General features: G+C 38.7%; 1 long non-coding RNA gene and 1 other non-coding gene across 2 annotated transcripts; both read left to right on the forward strand.

The window, feature by feature from the left end:
* Positions 1-6,468: 6,468 nt before the first annotated feature.
* On the forward strand, positions 6,469-18,752 carry LOC116534821. The gene is made up of 3 exons (XR_004261886.1): positions 6,469-6,723; positions 9,942-9,999; positions 18,486-18,752. It is a non-coding gene; the product is annotated as an uncharacterized LOC116534821 (long non-coding RNA).
* A 26-nt stretch (positions 18,753-18,778) lies between these two features.
* Positions 18,779-18,991, forward strand: LOC116534849. Its single transcript, XR_004261916.1, has one exon. It is a non-coding gene; the product is annotated as a small nucleolar RNA U3 (small nucleolar RNA).
* The last annotated feature ends 357 nt before the right edge of the window (positions 18,992-19,348 follow it).

Here is a 19,348-nt window from a genome sequence, read left to right on the forward strand (position 1 = left end):
TTTTCCTGCCCCTTTTTCTCTCTTCCCCTCCTCTCTGCTCTCGCTCACTCTCTCCCTCTCACAAACACACTTAGAACGACTTTCCCCTTTCCTTTGTGCTGCCAATTCCTGCCTAGATTGTGTAAAGAACAATCTTTTTCCTATTCTCTATCTTCATTTCACATATATGCCACAGAGGAATCTCATCCCTCTCTCCTGGAATGAGACCTGATGTGAAACATCTGTATCACGGAGGGCTGTGGTAGTGAGGACATGAGTTTGGAAGGGTCCTTAGAAATATTGCCAAAGCGACACATAGACACACACGTGTACATGTACACACAAGTCTTGGCCTATGCTGCAACTTTTAAAATTAAACCTATGTTTCTTCAAGCATCGGTATTTTAGATCAAACTTTTTAAAGGATCTCTTACTCAATTTTATCACCTTATTATTTTTCTACTTGATTTAACTTATCAGCATGACAACCCTGCTGACATTTGGCTTATTTTCTTAGTGTACCTAGCATGTCAGCAATGCAGTTGCTGTGGATTAAACAGACTTTTATAGGTTAAATCTAGAACGTAATGACAACTTGTAATAAATTCCTTTGGAAAAATGTAATCTGAGATCCCAAGCAATGTACTTCAAATAAGTATAGGAGTTACTTACTCATAATTGGGAGTTGCCTGAATAGAGAACATATATACATATATATATATATCTATCTTATGTCAAAAGACATATTATTACATCTTTTGAAAATCTTGGTCCCTAGCTAAGCAAGGTGCTCCTACTTTATGTATATGTAAATATATCTAGATAGAACTCTAAATATGATAGAACTCTAAATATCATTGTGTTGTAGCTAAAGATGATGTCTCATAGAAGGAAAAAGGAGCACATTTATCAATTATCCACATTTAACATCAGTTACAAAAATCTAATCATTAGTTTAAGAAAACCTTATGTCTCAATCAGAAAAATGTCTGTAGGAACATTGTTTACTGAAGTTAGATTCTTGGAATGAATGGGAAAAATAAAAGTCAAATAAGTTTGTGAATTCCAAACCTAATTTCATTTGCTGATGGCCACTTTCAACAGTGGAGTATCTGTAACCTAAACAAAAGCTTACAAACAAAAATCGGAAGAAAGCACAATTAATTAATTTGCAAAGGTGTTCTTTCCTGCCACAGATCAATTTTGAGGCATAAACATCACAAGCAGGAATTTAGAAAAACAGGTCCCAAAATATATTCTATAAAAGATTAGTGCCCTACAAGATGTTAAAGGTTGTTCTATAAAAAAAAAAAAAAAAAAACTCAGCCAAGTAGATTTGAGCATGCTAAGTTAATCACAATTAAACAGGCTTGCTTTCTCTATGACTTCTCAGAGGTTTTACTACATTGACATGCATTATGAATTTCTAAGGAGTGGCGTTATTTCTCAGACTTATTGAGCACCTCAACAACCAGTGGTAGTGCTTTATAACTCACATGGCAGGAAGCTAAGACTCAGAATGGGAAGACCTTTCAACATGGGTGAAAGTCCTGGTTGTTTTAAACTGCACTGTGAGCCAGAATTCAGTATCAGCATGCCCAGTTGTCCAGAAGGGATTTGCCAGAGCTTTCTCATAAATGCAAGGTCTGAGAAACAAGGGCGTCAGCCAGCAGTGACAATACCCGTGCCTTTCAAACAAATTTAGGGGAAAAAAAGTAAGAAAAGCTCTCCTCCCCAGAGCTGCTGTTCTTCAAAGCCCTATGTTCAAGAAGTGAGAGCAGGGAGTGTGGGGGACAGTACAGGGAGGGATCTCTACAGCACCAAAGGTGACTAAGGGGACTGAGCAGCAAATATTAATATTCTTGTGTTTATGGGCACCTTGGAGGGATCGGTCAATCTAGCCGTGATTGTGGAAATCTCCTTAGACATTCAGTGTAAACTGCCATGGGAATTGGTCTTTCCCTCTGAAAGCTAGACACTTATTGCTTTATAATGACAGTACTTTATATTTTGAATCAATATTTAATTCATTTATGCTAACCCCCAAAGCTGAAAGTACTGTCAGAGTTGGCAAGGGGACTCTAAATTTATGTTCTAATTAACTGACCGTTTCATCAAAAAGTAGACACGGTGTCTGTGGTTTAGGACTTTGAAATAAACCCTATAGAAAGAAAAAAAAAAATGTCAGGCACATAGAGCCCATTCATACACATGTTTATGGCTTCTCTACCTGCGAAAAGGAAAGGTTCTGTGAAGGTGTAGTGTGGAGAAAATCGACACAGTTTTCTTGTTCATCAAATTAAGCCAGTGTGTATTTTATTCCGCAAAACATGAAATTGGGGTGTGGCTCCTTGAATTTAGGAGGTGTTTTTGTTTTTTTGTTTTTTTCATGCAAAACTTTTCTGAATTGATAAGTGAAACTATCACAAGGGGAAGAAAGTTTACAGAGGAAATTCAGTAGGGATTTTTTTTAACGTATGTAAACTCAAGTATTATGAATTAAACTTTAAAAGATACTACTTTTTGGAAAAGATATTAAAAACTACTGCTAATGATGATATTATTAGTGTACAACCAGAATAGTTTTTCAGTGCTTTACTCATTATTCAGTGAAATCAATGAGATTATTTGTACTCAGTCAAAACCTTGACTTCTTACTACCAAAGCTGGAAAATTAGAAGTTAACCATAGTTTGGGTCCTCCTGGAGCCCTTACGTTGGTCAATGTGTGGGACACGTGGCTCAGCCTAAACTGGTCACATGCCCCGTCTGGATCACAACAACCCCAGGGACAGATGTGACAGGAAAGTGGAAGGGCATTAACGGTTCCATCCACATTATTGTAGGCCCAAAGCCCACCCTTATGGTGCACTCTGCTCTAAGAGGGCTAGAAAACCAGTATCTTTCATAGTAATGACTTCCAGTTTACAGCCTTCATTTGTTATATTTCCTCAATAGCTGTTGTGTTGAGATTAACTGCATAAATGGTCTGCAGCTGTCTGTTATGAATTAAGGGAGTTTAATCAAAGTATTTCTAATGTACAGCATAATGATAATACATGGGGGAAGTACTATTTAAGAGATAATGATGGCTTCAGAAGATCACTGTTGTAATGTTTAGTGCATATGCCTTCAGCATTGAATTTGTTGTTGTTCTGAATATGCTTAATGGATCACTGAAAAGCTGCCTAATGCGGGATTGTTTGATGGGGCTGACAGAGCTGGAATTAGCCCATTGCTGTTTACTGCATACAGCCATTAAGATTAATTGCTGCCAGATAATTTTGACTGTTTTTATCTTCTGGAAAAAGTGTCACTAATGGGTTTATAAATTGGTTCACTATTACTAATAGTAAGGCCAGTGTAACACAATAGAATGTCAGCTAATTCTAAAGATAAAGGTAAAAAAGTATAAAGTACTATATGGCTTGCTAGTTTTAAGGGATACTGTTATCTAATAACAGACAGACTGATATATGATGCTCATTAATGCTATTTCCTGAGCTTTGGGTTGAACCTAATAGATGCTAATAAAGTCTTATTTGATGTCCCATTAAAAAGCTCAATCTGTTTTCTGCATTAATGCCCAGTGTTGTTTATCACATCTTTGATGACTAAAACCCAAATTCCAATCTGTTTCATAACCAAGCTTTTTCTGAGCGTCTTTATCCCTCTTTTGGTTTTTCTACTCATGAAATGTATACAACCAAATCAGAGAAGAATTAACAAAGCGCATACATTTATCATCATGATATATGGTATATAAGTTACCTGTGAAGTTTACAATTCAAGCATTTTTATATAATGTCTAGGCAAGCTTCTAGAAATACTGTATTGCCTTTCTAACCATTGTTTAAGGATTTTTTGCACTTGAATACAATTTTGAACATATAGATAATTTAGCTTAGTGGTGATAAAAACATGTCATATACTTAAATCTTAACAGATTATAGGATTTAAAAATTCTAAGCATATTTCCCTAAAGGAAATTAAATTGATATAATTATTTTTAAGTGATGCAATTCTGGTAGATTATCCATGGAGCCTTAGACATCATTGGGACGTAACCAACGCAATTGCATGCATTGGTTTGTAGATGTGTAACGTATCAATCTCAGTTCTGCCAGTTTGCCACAATTTATCATAAAATTCCTTGTGCTTTGAGTTTCAAATGTATTCTTTATTTCTGAGAGTGCTAAAAATAAACAGAAAAAAATGTGAACCAGACAGATAGACAGACAGTGAATATTTAACCATGTAGAAGAAAGCAATAATTCATGAGTAGTGAAGGTGTTCTTTCCTCAACAATGGATACTATAAATTATGAAGTGTTTCTTTTGTGAAATCAAAAAGCATATTTATATCTTTCACTTGAAGATGTTTTATATTGCATTTAAAATTTTTACATCTAAGAATATCTGAACTCTTCAAGTATATGTAAAATAATATATGACAGATTATTCTCCTCCCTTTTGTTTGGTGGTATAGTGGAAGGGAGGGAAGAAAGCTTGTGTATTGTAAGTCATATTCTTCTATGGAGTGAAGGGGTTAACATAAATGTTAAGAAGGTAGTTTTTTTTGTTTTGTTTTTATGATCTTGTTCTAAAGGGAAGTAAAGTCAGATGCTGAATTGCACACAGTTTTTTCTCTTTCATATTTTCAATATTGAACTTAATTTCAATATTTAACATAAAACAATAAGCACGTTGCCTCAACCTCAGTGTTTTGGGTGGTGTTTGTGAGGAGCCTGCATTTCAGAAGGAAGATCTTTCGGATGACCCAATCAGTCCTCCTCTCTGGACTCTAGGTGCTGGTGAAGAAGGTCATTGAGAGCCTGCTTCCCGCCGGGTGCCACAGGGCCCTTGCTCAGAGCACAGCATTGAGATATGGAAATGCCTGGGGTTTCTCACCAACATTTTAGCACACAAAGAGCTCCTTCATCAACTTTTAGCAGTGTCTGGTCATACATCCTGGCTCAGGATATTTATATATATATATATATTTTCCGCTCAAGAAAAAACGAGTTTCATTATTTAATTCTGTTTGTCACCTCCGAATGGTTCCCCCAACCCACCCAAAATAGAAGATATTTCTGAGCTCCTTGAACAACGTGGGTACCCATGGACCGTGACTGCAGAGAATAGAACGATGGTCATGGGAGACCTGGAAGGAGGGGGTGAAAGGGGGTGCATGATGAGAAATGACTTATTGAATACAATATACATTATTCGGGTGATGAATACACCAAAAGTTCAGAGTTCATCACCATACAGTATACCCCTGTAACAAAATTGCTTCTGTACCCCCTAAATTTATACAAAAAAAAACACAGCAAAAACATTGCAATGCGTCTTTGTGGGTGTTGCAATGCATCTTTGTGGTTAGAGATTTTTAAAAAGGCATGTACCTCTTTCTCTGACCTTCCATCTCTTTCAGAGCCAAGAATGTCTGGCTTTGGACCACGTTTTTTTTTTTTTTTTTTTTTTTTTAAGAGAGGTAGGGTCCCACACTCTCCCAGGTTGATCTCAAACCCCTGGTTCCCAGAGATCATTCCCACCTTGGCCTCTCAAATTGCTGGGATAAGGGTATGAGCCACTCAGCCAGACCTTGGGCCTCTCAGATGGAATAATAGTAACAAAAACCCTAATGTAAGCCTGAACATTTCCTTAGTTCTTAGATGGCTTACATTTGTAGGTCTGACAAAATGAAAAACAATTCTCATGGTACTCTGTTAAAGAAAAGAAAAAAGAAGAAAAGAAAAGAAAAGGAAAAGAAGGAAGGAAAGTAGGAAGGAAGGAAGGAAGGGAGGGAAGGAAAGAAGGAAGGAAGGGAAGAAAGGAAAGAGGAAACTGAGTATTTCAAGATGGCTTCTCTTCTGGTGCAATGTGGATAGTAAGAAAGAAGGAAAGAAAGAGAGAAAAGAAAGAGAGAGGGAGAGAAGGAGGGAAGGAAGGAAGGAAGGAAGGAAGGAAGGAAGGAAGGAAGGAAGGAAACTAACTGAATATTTCAAAATGGCTTCTCTCCTGCCCCAACGTGGATGGCACCCCATCAGGGTAAATGGAGAAGCAGAGTGGGGAGATGACAGGAGAGGGAAAGTAAATAGATTCTGAAAGTATGCCCCTGCTGGGATCTGGGGTAGAACAGGTGACTTTCCTGAATCTCACGATGGGAAATTTGCTACTTCAATTTAGCCGCAGCAAGTCTCAAAGTTTACAACTCCCTACGTTTGTTCAACTCGATGACAGGGAGGAAAGTCGCACCAGCAGGTACTTAAGGACTCTTCCCAAAGTGGAGATGGAAGCAGCATCCTGCAACTGTAGGAACACAATCACTGGTGCTGGGAAGTAGCTGTATCTGCAGCATCCCCTTGACATCGGCCTCATTTCAATAATTTCCAGTCATTGAACCTCTGTCTGAATGAGCATTAGGAAACAGGCATGTTTGGATACTAATTTGAGCCTCTCTCTTTCTCCAATCTCTCTCCAGTTTGGATTTTATGCTTGTGAAAGGGCTCCGTTGATAATTTTGATGTCTGCGGCTAAATTGAAGCTTTCCATCCGTATGACCAGACACATTCTCACCAGCTTCATATATCAAGATGAGGAGGGGAGACCTGGTAGCTTTTCCTTCTGTTAACTGCTGGCATCAGTTAAGTGACACAGACATTTTTCTATTAAGAACTGAGCTGAGACTGAAGCTGCCTTTTGCATGAGACTGCGCAGAGGTCGTCTGAAGTTTCTCCAAGGTGAGGTAACGCCCTTTAGTTATTACAATTCTGGATTTGAAACTGTGACCTACTGGTTTGCCAGATGCCAAGAACAAATGTTCTGAAATTGATTTGCCATAAGACATGATGAGCCTCTCTAACTTGCCTGGGAGGAGTGGAATATTTAACCTGTGGGTGAGATTCCTTCTTGCTACCTATCAGCTTTGCCACTGCTCTGATGGAGAAACATCTTGGGAGCAGAGTTGGTGACAGTGAATCAGACGTTATCTGCCAGAATAGGACTCCTGGCACCTGCTTGTTCTATCCCTCATTTCCACCCCCTCTCTCTTTTGCCTATTGTCAGCCATTGCGGTTGGTCCATTCAGAAGAATCGTGAATATTCATAGCCATCCTAATTTACTAATATATATTCACTAATGTCAGAGATCTGTACATGCGATTCCTGAGCTTATTACAGTAACAAGTTTCTCCAGTGCTACTGGGCATATTCTTCATGTCTTTCTTCCCCAACTACTGACTCAATTTGAGATCACATCCTTTGCTCCTTTGTGTGTATTGCATTTGCCCTGTAAAACTCATTCCCTTCACATTGTAGGACATCTAAAGACATGGGGGCATTCTAAGACTAGGCATAGGATGTGTTTGATGCCATTCTTTTAACATGATTCGCTCTTTCTTTGATCTGTACAACTCCCTAGCATCCTTTTATGGCTATTGGGGTCCTGGGAGAGAAAGTTGGAGGCTGCTAAAGTATTAATTGGTGTTGGATGATTTTTCTCGGCATCACAGTTAGGCTGCTACCACTGCAGTATGGTGTGCAGCACTTCTGACTGCATCACTGAGGAAAGAAATCGTAAATTAAGTAGGTTTTAAAATTGCCCATTGAACTCACATCATTAAATAATGCTATAAGAAATTCTTAGGCAGAGACAAGTAGGAGAATTAAAATGCTATAAATTATGCCCCGGCAGGGCGGCAGAGTGTTAAACACTTGTTTTGCCCTTCGTTCTGGCCACAAAGCACCCACAGCCAGGGATGCTTCTGCCCACTGCTTAACAATAAGTACCTGGGAGGAAGCGTGACCCCCGAGTGCCCCCAAAAGGGGGATTATTGTAACAGCATTTAGCTCATCTCCAGAAACTGGTGAAAAACATCTCTGCACCTTTCAGGTTACACTTGTCCCCAGGGAGCCATTAAAGTTTCCTTCTTTCCCTCTTATTTACTTCTGCCTGGCATTTTCCATTTTCCACATCCTTTCCTGGCCAGCAGCAAGGAAGTGGAAAAGGAACAGGGCTCATCTTGCATATAAGGTATTTGCCTGTCTCATTCACCCCCAGATGTCAAGAAAGTTGTAGGTACACCTGGTCATTGATATTTTTCTCTATCGTTATTCTTGATCATCCCATCCTGTCTTTTTGGCTAATGTTTGTCCAAATATTATCACTTTCCCTGTTTCTAACCAATCCATAAATATCATGAAAACAAGGACAGCTCTATTTTCAAAGCACAGCGCTTCAGTACATACAACAGTGCCTGGCCCTTAAATAGGGCTCTGACTACCCAAGATTATGTGGCAAATACCATAATGTAGTAGTTTAAAACAACAGCAATCATCGTATTATCTTCAACAATTCCTATGAGTTAGAAACTAGAGAAGGGCTAATTTTTGACCCATAGTCCCAGGGATTCTGCCTCAGGGTCTCTCATGCAACTGCTGAAGATGTCACAGGGATCTTCTGAACGTCTTCTCTGTTGCATAGTCTCTAGGTCTTTCTGTGTGGTCCCTCTTCATCTGAATAGTTGAGCTTCCTTACATCATGGCCGTCTGACGATGGGAGGGCTATCTGTATGTCAGCTGAAGGCTTTGAGACCAAGCATTTTAGCAGCAAAGTGGATGCTATGAAGCCTTTAGAGACCTGGCCTTGGGAGTCACACACCATAATTTTCACTGCAATCTCTTAGTTACAAGTGAGTCACAAGCCTACTAGATTCAAAGACAAGGGAATTTGACTTTGGTTCCTGATGTTAGTGTGGCAAGATTCTAGAAGCACATGCAGTACTGCAGATATTGTTGTGACTGCCTTTGGAAAATACAGTGAAAGTGCCCAGCCTTGTTTGTTGAAAAAGGAAATAAATGCCTTCTGAATGATTTCTCCATCTCTCCTACTGTAGATTTCCTCTGACCTCAGTTTTCAGATAACTGTATTTTCACTCCATTTCTGGAAACTGCATTCTGTCCTGTTTTTGAATAGCCCTTTGCATTCTACCAATTCAGCTCTTTTACAGACTATCTTCATAACATATCGGTTCTGGAAATTTTCTTCAAGCGATAAGCTTTCTCTCTCTGACTTATCTATATTCCTCTGTTGAGCTTAAATTTCTGTACTTTGTCTTAAGGATGAGTCTTGAAAATTCAATACACCCTCCTCACCTCAGTGATCATATTATATCCCATCTCCACCATAATGAAAATCACTTCCTTTATGATTTTAGAAATTTTCTCTTTGTTGATAATTTTCAGGTTTCTGTTTTCAAGTCTGACCTCTCCTAAGGCAACCAATTTGGTATCTCTGTTTATGTCTTCATAAGCTAACCAGACTCTATTAATTCAAATGTAGCATAACTGCACTAAACCATTTTCTTCATAAACTTTTCTTTTTTATTCTCTTCTCAAAGAAGGCTTTGAATTGTACAATTGTACAATTCCTCATGTAGCCATGTTTGGAGCAGCATTATTCACAACAGCCAAAAGGTGGAAGCAACCCAAGTGTCCATCAATGGATGAACAAATAATCAAAATATGGTGTATACATACAATGAAATACTATTCAACTGTAAAAAGGAGGGCAATTTTGACACATGCTATAATGTGAAAGAACCTGAAGGATACTACACTAGTGAAATAAGCCAGCCACAGAAATATAAATATTATATAATTCCATTTATATGAAGTACCTAGAATAGTCAAATTCATGGAGATAGAAGTAGAGCAGTGATTGCCAGGGGCTGAGGGAGGGAGGAATGTGGGGTTATTATTTAATGGAAATGAAGTTTCAGTTTTGCAACATGAGATAGCTCTCAAGACGGATGGTGGTGATAGTTGTACTTAAGATGAATGTACTTAACACTACTGAGCTGTACACTTAAAAATGGCTAAGATGCTAAATTTTATGTCATATGTAATCTACCACAATTTTTTAAAGTTCTTTTTAAAGAATTGCTCAATTTGTTTTTAGTTTTTCTAGCTGATATTTATAAGCCAAAATCAGTTGGATTGAAGCCGTCAGCCTACTGGTAAGAAACTTATTCATTTAATAATTGGAATTGCTCAGATTTAAGATAAATAATAACAGAAGTTTTTAATTTTACTAAGTAGAAAATGTCTTTATTAGATAGACTGTAAGCATCGCCCTTACCTTGTACACACACACAAACACATACACAGATACACCCTTCACAGAGTAAGAGATATTTTGTTAAGGAGATCTTTGATTCATGTATGTGATTGGCTATGATTTTAGTAAGACTTTTGCACATTGTATCCCATTAAATCCTCATATTAAGCTTATAAGGAAAGTACTACTATGGTCCCATTTTATTTATTTTGTTTTTTGAGACAGGGTCTCACTCTGTCACCCAGGCCAGAAAGCAGTGGCACAATCACAGCTCACCGCAACCTTGAACCCCTGGCCTCAAGCAATCTTCTCACCTCAGCCTCCCTAAATGCTGGGATTATAGACGTGAGTCACCACACCCAGTCTTAGGATCCCATTTTAATAAGAGAAAGTGAGACTCAGAGTTACAAAGTTTCTTAACAGAAAAAATGAGGTTAGAGGTAGAGTTTGAACCCAGGTATCCAACCCCTGACCTTTCCCCTCTTGACATTCTACTTAACTGTCATCTGCTAACTATGAGATGTTCTATGTAGAAATGTGGAATTTGCCCTAAGGTTGGACACAGGACACTCAGGCTCTAGTCCAGGCTCTGTCCCAAATGGCTAAATCACTTTCTGCTTAGCATTTAATGCTTAACTGAGACTTGGTTTCTCCATCCATAAAACGATAAATCTACTTACATTAAAACCTATTTTGAAAATCAAAATCAAAATTAAATAATACAAGTACAATGTATGAAAGTGCTTTGCAAGCTATGCAGTGAGAAAATATGAGGCACTGTTACTATGATGAGGGAAACAGTAGGTGATAAACAGATGAAATGGCTCTAATCCAGAAAAAAAAATTAGGGCAAAGAAGATGCCAGAAGAAATGATTCCTTTTATCTACCTGTTTTTTTCTGCTGCTGTTAATATCTAGAGGGTCTCACTACCTTCACTTGGTTCTCTGCTCTTCCAGTGTTTACATAGCCAATTCCCTTCATTAAATACCCTCTATTAAAATACCTAGAATGGGACCAACTTGAGCAGTACCAGCCCCTTCTCCACAGAGATGCTGACCTTGATCATCAACCCACAAAACCAATGGACAGCATCAGTCTCCCTCCAGACATTGTAGACTGTGAGAAAATTACTTACTTTATCTGCTTTATTCACTTAATCTGCTATGATTGGGGATTTATTTTATTCATAAAGAACTATGTAATCAGTTCTTTCCGTGCATTGATTTATTTAGTTATTTTTAGCATTTTGCATGATAGACTGGCCTCATCCAGTTCATTGACTGAGCAAGTATTTGCTTTCTAATGCATCCTAAGCTGTCCACCCATCATGGAGTCTAGACTGTAAGGGAGACAGACATCTTAAGAGTTTATTTATGTTTTTACTTTTCCTTGAAACAAACTGAGCTGTTCTGTTCCATGTAACTCCACAGTCTTGGACCAGGTGCATATTTCTCTTATGTTTAATCACCACAGCCCAAGAGCCAACCCAAGCCACACAAGCACATTTAAGGATTATATAACATTCACTAACATTCCATTGGCCAATGTAAATTAGGTGGCCATGCTCAACACAAATGGAGCTGAAAAGTCTTTTGTCCACAAAGGGAGAGGAAAGAGTGTGCTGAAAAGTAATTCTCAAATTTTGACATAGATCAGAGCTCCCTAGAAGGCTTGCTAAACCAGATTTTGGGGCCCCATTCCCAAAGCTTCTCATTCAGTACGTTTGAAGTGGTGCCCCACAATTTACATTTCTAACAAATTCCCTAGTGATGCTGATGCTGCTGGTCCAAGGTCTAAACTTTGAGCATCATTGGTCTAGCCTATCCCTTTAGCCTAGATGTCTATCACAGTAAGTGTCTAGATGAGCCATGCAATGTCTAAGACAAAGTCACCGACAAAAGAGTATAAAATGCGACATAAATGAAAACCAAAAATGAATAGTCTTGTGAATGGTCCTTATGAAAAAAATGCAAAAGGACCTTGGTTTACTTAGTCCCAAGTAGGGTAGAAAACTCAGTAACAATCTTCAAGTATGCATTAGAATATAAACGGCTTTTTTTTTTTTTTTTGAGGCCAGGAATAGAGTTAAAATGCATCAAAAATATTCAAGTTAGACATGAGTAAGAACAGTCCATTTGCAAGGCTGTTGACATGGCAAGTACACTAAAGAGACTTAGAAAATCATAATTACTTCATTTAAGGCATAAATGGTTACTATCGTGTCATTGTTTGACTTTTGTCCTACCCTGGTGCAAAATTGGAATCACCTCTGAGGGTCACTTTGGCCCCATAATTTGGTAAAGATGGGTATGAGAATGGGAGAAAACAGTAAAGAAGGAGGCAGAGGTAGAGACTGTGAGGGATGAATACCTTCTTCATTGGCAAGTGTATTCAAAGATGTCACCAACAGACTTTTCATAAAAGTAAACATTTCCTAATTAGGCTGTCACCCTTAAAGCACGATGAATATTCCCCCATCAGGAAGTCAACTTTTTTTTTTTTTTTTTTTTTTTTTGGAGACGGAGTTTCGCTCTTGTTACCCAGGCTGGAGTGCAATGGCGCGATCTCGGCTCACCGCAACCTCCGCCTCCTGGGTTCAGGCAATTCTCCTGACTCAGTCTCCTGACTAGCTGGGATTACAGGCACACGCCACCATGCCCAGCTGAATTTTTGTATTTTTAGTAGAGACGGGGTTTCACCATGTTGACCAGGATGGTCTCGATCTCTTGACCTCGTGATCCACCCGCCTCGGCCTCCCGAAGTGCTGGGATTACAGGCGTGAGCCACCGCGCCCGGCCAGGAAGTCAACTTTTATGGGGAGATTAGAAAAAAGCATAATACTGAATGTCACAAGACCTGGCGTGGGCCTAGGTTCTGCCACATTTGTGTTGATTGCTGAATTATTTTAATCTTTTGGAGTTTCCGGTTTATTGTCTGTAAAGTGGGTATAAGAATACCAACACTAATGAAAGAGAAACAGCTTTGCAAACCATAAAGTGCTATTCGAATGCGGCTTTGGGATGTCTGAGCAGCAGTGGCCAGGAGCAGACCTGTCTATCTCAGCATGCCCTGCAGAGCATTGAGGGAGTGCTTTCCAAGTCGGCATTTCAAGTGTCACTGTGAGGACAGTTTGTGTTTTGGATTTCAGACGGTAAAAGTTCAGTTCAGTTAATTGCATTCTCAGTTCAAGTCGCATTATGAAAATCAATAGGTACAAGGCCTTTCTCTTGTCTAATCTCATGCTTTTTTCTTCAACTCCATTCCCAATCTCAGCCTCCCCTCTCCACTGCCACTAAGTTTGGTATATATCTTTGATATGAACACATGTTTGAAGTAGAGAGAGTGTGTATTTATTTATGTGTGCCAGAGATGCTGCACTTTATACCTCACTCTGGGTTTTACCCAACACTGTGTTCTGTTTTTTTCTGTCTATCCATTTAACATTATGTACCTCTAGTGACTACTATACTGGTAATTCTTTTTTAATTAGATTCCTGACATACGGTAATAAACTTTTTATTTTGCCAATTAAGGACATAAGACAAACAAATGTCTATTATCAACTCTTCCTATCATTTCATCAAAAAGAGAATTTCAGCACCAAAAATTGGATAAGGACAGAATCTCAAGGATAGTTTTTTGTGGTGAATACTTCAGGACCATCTACATTTGTGGGAAACCTCATCCATTTCTCTCATTTGTGGAAGAGTGAAGCTTTATATATATGGGCTGGAAACAGAAAAACATCAGAGGAAAATATTTCTGTACTGTGCCATATAGTCATAGTTTAGACTTTGTGGGCCCAGAAGTTGGCTTCAAGGCCATGAGAACTATGCAGTCGCACACAGCCCCACACTTTGGAAGGGCCATTTGTTTGGTTTAGTGTTTTACAGTTTTAAAATTATTAATAATTTATGAACTGGAGGCCCTGAATTTTCATTTGTTCAGGGCCTCAGTTCTCTGCAGGTCAGATAGTCTCTATTACAACCACCCCTCTCTGCCACAGGAGCACAGACACAGACATAGACAGCATGCAAACAAATGAGAGTGACTGCATTCCATCAAAACTTTGCTTCCAAATATAGACAGTGGGCTGAATCTGGCCTGTGAGCCACAGTTTGCTGGCCCCTGGCTTAGCGCACAGGCTGCAGAGTAAGCAGGCTAGATTCAAATACTGATGCCAGGACTGTGGCTGCATGACACCTGGCCATTTACTTAACTTTCTCCAATTGCTACTTGCCCTCATTTCTAACTATGGGGTAATATTGTTAAGTCTACATCAGGGGCTGCTGTCAGAATTTGCCAGATGATGTATGTAAACCATCTGGTACCCTCCAGTACAAACTTTCCAGAACGGTTCTCATTTCTACTTATTGTCCTTTAGCATCACCTCTCTGCCAATTCTGATGCTGGGTTATTTACATATTCCAACCCTTTTATCTTTCCGGGAATCTTCCAAAATCCATATCAGAGGAAGCTGGAAATCTGTGGATCGTTCCCCTTTTCTCCCCTTTCCATGTAGACCTTTTTGGATAAAATTAGCAACAGTTTTCAATAAACCAGATGTGATCCCTCACCCAGGGTTCTGGAGTTTGGTGCCAGGTGCACACTTTCATCAGATGTCCCCACAGCCAGGCTGGTCAGAGGTACAATCACTCACTCTCTAAATAATACAGTTGCTTCTGTAATACATGCACACTTTCAACCTCAGGCATTCAGATGCTATTATACACTTGCCATGGTATCAACCTTCTCTCTGTCCATCATTAAAAATGATATAAGTAGCTGCTCAAGAAAATCAAAGAGGATGCAAACAAGTGGAAAAACTTTCCATGCTCATGTATAGAAATAATTAGTATCATGAAAATGGCCATACTGCCCAAAGTAATTTAGATTCAATGCCATTCCCATTAAATTACTATTGACATTCTTCACAGAATTAGAAAAAAATAATTTAAAATTCATATGGAAACCAAAAAGAACCCATATAGCCAAGGCAATCCTATGCAAAAAGAACAAAGCTGGAGGCATCAAGCTACCTGACTTTAAACTATACTACAAGGCTATAGTAACCAAAACAGTATAGTACTGGTACTAAAACAGATACATTGACCCATGGAACAGAATAGAGAACTCAGAAATAAGACTGCATATCTACAACCATCTCATCTTCAACAAACCTGACAAAAACAAGCAAAGGAGAAAGTATTTCCTATTTAATAAATGGTGCTGCAAGAACTAACTAGTCACATGCAGAAAATTGAAACTGGACCCCTTCCTTGCACTTTATACAAAAATTACTCAAGATGGTTTAAAGATTTAAATGTAAAATCCAAAACTATAAAATCCCTAGCAGAAAATCTAGGCAATACCATTCAGGACATAGGCAAGGGCAAAGATTTCACAATGAAGATGCCAAAAGCAATTGCAACAAAAGCTAAAATTGACAAATGGGATCTAATTAAACTAAAGAGCTTCTACACAGCAGAAGAAACTATCATCAGAGTGAGCAGATGATTCACAAAATGAGAGAAAATTATTATAATCTATCCATCTAACCAAGGTCTAACACCCAGAATTTACAAGGAACTTAAACAAATTTACAAGAAAAAAAAAAGCTCATTAAAAAGTGGGCAAAGGACATGAACAGACAATTCTCAAAAGAAGAAATGTATGTAGCCAGCAAACATGAAAAAAACTCAGCATCACTGATCATTAGAGAAATGCAAATCAAACCACAGTGAGATACCATCTCACACCAGTCAGAATGGGTGATGATTAAAGTCATGAAACAATAGATGCTGGCAAGGCTGCAGAGAAATAGGAACATTTCTACACTGTTGGTGGGAATGTAAATTGGTTCAACCATTGTGGAAGACAGTGTGGAGACTCCTCAAGGACCTAGAACCAGAAATACCATTTGACCCAGCAATCCCATTACTGGATATATATTCAAATGAAAATAAATCATTCTATGATAAGGATACATGTACACATATGTTCACTGCAGTACTATTCATAATAGCAAATACATGGAATCTAAATGCCCATCAGTGATAGACTGGATAAGGAAAATTTGGTAGATATACACCATGGAATACTATGCAGCCTGAAAAAGAAATGAGATCATGTCCTTTGCAGGGACATGGATGGAGCTAGAAGCCATTATCCTCAGCCGACTAAGACAGGAACAGGAAAACAAACACTGCATGGTCTCACTTATAAGTGAGAGCTGAACAATGTGAATACATGGACACAGGGAGAGCAACAGTACACAATGAGGCCTGTTGATGGAGGGAGGTGGGAGAGCATGAGGAAAAATAGCTAATGCATGCTGGGCTTAATACCTAGGTGATGGATTGATAGTGCAGCAAACCACCAATTCACATGTTTATCTATGTAACAAACCTATACATCTTGTACATGTATCTTAGTACCTAAAATAAGATAAAATTTTAAAAATAAAATAAAATTAATATAAGTTATTTCTTACCCAGAGTAGGCTTTATGGTAAGTATGTTTTTGGAAGTCTTTTCTCTCTTATCTTCTTTACTGAATTAAGGCCACAGATCTTAGGCTTTGAATCACATATACTTAAAATCTAAACAAAATTGAAAATATTTCCCAGAAGAGAAAAATGTGTACTTGTGCACACACACACACACACACACAAACATACATTTTTTTAACCTAAAATTTCAGACCTTAAAGATTACCTGAAAGCTCAGTGATAACCATTAAAGATCTATCTATGAAAACAGATGAAGCGTTCCTATTAGGGGGAATTTCAAGGTTTTGCTTCTTGACGTATCAGAATCACAGGTTGTATCTATGCTAGCTAGAGTACCTGACAAGGAAGAAGTACATTCGTAAAAGTGTGAATTAACTAAGGTGAATTCCTAGGCATCTTGAAATCCTTTTAGGATCTAGAATGATGAATGAATGGATTGCGGAAAAGCAGCACGTCAGCCATTCATTAGGATAGCTTTGCGTTCCCTTGGTGAGCAGGTCTATACGGGTGGTTCTTCCGGTTACTTTCAGGATAGTGAGTTTTGCTTTGGAAAATGTGATTGATGTCGCTATGCCTCCATGCACACATCATTAGTCTGTGGCGGGTAAGCTCAGATGGTCAGAGCACTGTGCTAATGAGGCGAAGGTTAGGGGTTCAGTGCCCATGTGGGTTACTTAGCTTTTGTCTCATTCATGTCCCCAGACTACTCCCAACACAGGCCACCTGTCTTGAAGATGCATATCTAAAGTCAGGGGGAGGAGCCATGTGCAAGAGTTTGGCTGGATCACTACAAATCTATCATGACTCTGGGAAATCAACCACTGTGTGAGCTCCTGGCTGTTGATGAGGGAACACACTTTCATTTAAAAGGGACAGCAAGCATAATTCTCAATGCACACATGGTCTCAACGGAGTGGATTTTGTGAATAACTTGTTAAATTGTCACTTAATTTTACACAGCTAGAAAATAGGTAACCAACTGAGATGACGTTTGACAAAACAGTGGTGAGGTGCCCTTCACTCAGGCAAATGAAACATGAATATTTACTTACATATAGAGGGGTGCACACTAGCATTCAGGCTGCAGAAAATTCACTTCACAAAAATCAACTACAGAAGCTCTTGAATTATTTAATAGGTGAATCTTTGATTAAGTGTTATCAAAATAATAGTTGAATTCAACAGAATTTTTCATCTTCATATTTCTTTTATAAAGCGAAGCACATGTTTGCATCCAAAACTTCCTTACTTACCCTCATTTTGGGTAAAAGCACTATGATCTGACACAAGCCAGGGGTCAGGAAATTACCCTTAGGTCCTCCCTGACCCTCAGACTCTTCATCTCCCAAACCTATAGGAAGCCGAGAGGTTTTGTTTCAACTCTTTCATGGCTCTCATATCTGTCCCTCCCCCTTCCTTATTACCAAGATTTCAGCTCTAACCCGGGTTTTTTCCTAACTGGACCATCAGAGCACACAGCTAACTAATCTTTCATCCTTTCTTATCACTGAGGATAATTTCTAAGCGTGAGCTTTACAATTTGACTATCTGTGTTCTAACCCAAAATCTACCATTTACTAGCTGTGTGAATTTACTAGTATAGAGCCAGAAGGCTATATACTTCCTTAACTAAATCTAGCTATAGTGCAACTTAAAAAAAAAAATGTAACTTTTAGCCTGTGCCTCCGTTTATATTCACCTGTAAATTAGGGACGAAAATAATAACAGGCTCATGGGATTTTTGTAACGATGTAAATTGGTTAATTTTACAAAAGATGTTAAAAAATTGCTTGGAATATAATATCCACTTAATAAATGTTATTTGCTATTATTATTACTAATTAATTAATCATTATCATTTCTATATTTACAGCATGGACTGACTCAAGGTGTACTGTTCTGAATCCTACCATTAAGACTTCCTCAACAAGTTACCGACCTTCTGACTGAGTCTCCTCATCAGCTGACATGTTTACTCACATAGAGTTAATGACAGTGTCTGTATTAGAGGATTTGGTAAAGATGAAATTAGATATTGCAATGGAGTGCTGAGGACAACAGCTAGCTCACTTAAAATGCTTGCTAACTGTGTACAAGTACACAAGGTCTGTTTTATGAATAAAAACCAACATCTATGTCACTCTCTTGTTTCCAGTTATGTGACGTAAGACTGTTCTTCTAGGGATGATTTCTATAGTTCAGTCCCAGAGAAGGTTCTCTGACAGTTTGGAGCACCGGAAACCACACAAAGGAGGCACAGCAATCTCTTCTGAGCCGGGAGCCTGCACTTGGTGTTGTTCTGCTGCGGCTGCTGTTTGCCACTGTCGATCCTTCTCTTCTTTCAGGAGAGTAAGAAGGGGAGGGTGTGGCCTGAGTGGTTTCCATTAGGACTTTGAAAAACAATCATGTAATAGTTCCTCACTGAATACAGTCATTGTTCCCAGCATGTTAGAAGCTATAAACCCTTTGCAACACAACAAATTTCAAGTAGCCGGAAATGCTCTAAATACCTATGTGAGACTTCAGCTGCACAGTAGACCCATCTATCGTAGAGAAGTCCACCTCTTGATGTGAAAGTATATATAAATACGTTGAAAATAGGTAACAATGCACAAGCAAATTCAAAAGACAAAAGGAACCCTCCCAGTACTAGAATCTCAAAGTTCATGCAAAAATAGAGCAGACGCCACCGCTGCTCACAGGAGTATCTTTCTTGATACAGACTCTAAGGCTTGG

This window comes from Sapajus apella, unplaced genomic scaffold (genome assembly GCF_009761245.1).
Source record: "Sapajus apella isolate SASKATOON/1434 unplaced genomic scaffold, GSC_monkey_1.0 scaffold89, whole genome shotgun sequence".
Classification (NCBI taxonomy): domain Eukaryota; kingdom Metazoa; phylum Chordata; class Mammalia; order Primates; family Cebidae; genus Sapajus; species Sapajus apella.